Consider the following 1,403-nt stretch of genomic DNA (forward strand, 5'->3'; position numbering starts at 1 on the left):
GCACCCCTGGGTTCAAGCCCCAGTACTATAAACAAAAATAAAAACAAAAACAAACAAACAAAAAAAGGCTTAGTGTTTGCATATAACCTATGCAATATACTCTCCCCACCCCCCGCCCCCCGAACTGGGGATTGAATGCAGAGGCACTTTAACTATATCCCCAGCCTAGCCTTTTTTTTTTTTTTTTTTTTTTTGAAACAGGGTCTCACTGAATTGCCCAGGTTAGCCTTGAATTTGCAAGCCTCCTGACTTAGCCTCTCAAATAGCTGAGATTACCCTAGTGAGCCACTGTGTCCAACCTCTTCTATACTTTAAATCATCTCTAGATGACTTACAGTAACTAATACAATATAAATATTATGCAAATAGTTGCTATTCTGCATTATTTAGGGAATAAAGACAAGACAAATGTCTGTTCGAGTTCAGTACAAACCCAATTTTTAGGGGGCTGTTGTACTGGGGATTGAACTCAAGGGCACTTGACCACTGTATTTTGTATTTTATTTAGAGACAAGGTCTCACTGAGTTACTTAGCACCTTGCTTTTACTGAGGCTGCCTTTGAACTCACGATCCTCCTACCTCAGCTTCCAGAGCTGCTGGGATTACAGGCATGTGCCTGGCCACAATTTTTTTTTTTTTTTAATATTTTTGGTCCATATGATCGAATCCTCAGATGTGGAACCCACACTATGGAGGGAAGACTGTATTCTAGAACATTTTCAACTTTGTAGAAAGTTCTATCGGAAGATGCTGGTCTAGGCTTTGGCCTCCCAGTACCTCACACATGCCTTACCACTGAGCCACAACCCCAGCCCTTCTGTTTGCATTTTATATGGATAACGTCACAGAAATGATATGTGCTACACATACTGCTTTGTGAGTGTCAGACTGTCTCCTGTGTCACAGAGCCCTTCAGTGGTAAGGCCTATTACAGCCAGCCCTGCATCAATCTTCCCTTCAATGACTGTGGACTGTTCTAGATTTGTGTGTGTGGCAAAATCTACATAATATGAAATTTACAATTTTAACTACTATTAAGTAGTTAGTTCAGTGACATTAAGTGCATTCACATGGATTTGTTGTTTGTTGTGCTGGAGGTTGAATCCAGGGGTATTGAAATACATTCCCTGTCTTTAAAAAAAAAAAAAAAGAAATTGAGATAGGGTCTCACTAAGTTGTAGAGGCTATCCTTAAATTTGCCATCCTCCTGCCTCAGCCTCCCAGTCACTGGGTTATAGGCACACACCACCACATCCAGCTAAACATGCTTTCTTTCTTTTTTTTTTTTTCTTTTTCTTTTTTAGTACTGGAGATTGAACCCGAGAGGTGCTCTACCACTGAGCCACATCCTCAGCCTTTTTTTATTTTTTTGAGACAGGGTCTTACTAAATTTCCAAAGCTG

This window comes from Marmota flaviventris, chromosome 1 (assembly GCF_047511675.1).
Source record: "Marmota flaviventris isolate mMarFla1 chromosome 1, mMarFla1.hap1, whole genome shotgun sequence".
NCBI classification, from domain to species: domain Eukaryota; kingdom Metazoa; phylum Chordata; class Mammalia; order Rodentia; family Sciuridae; genus Marmota; species Marmota flaviventris.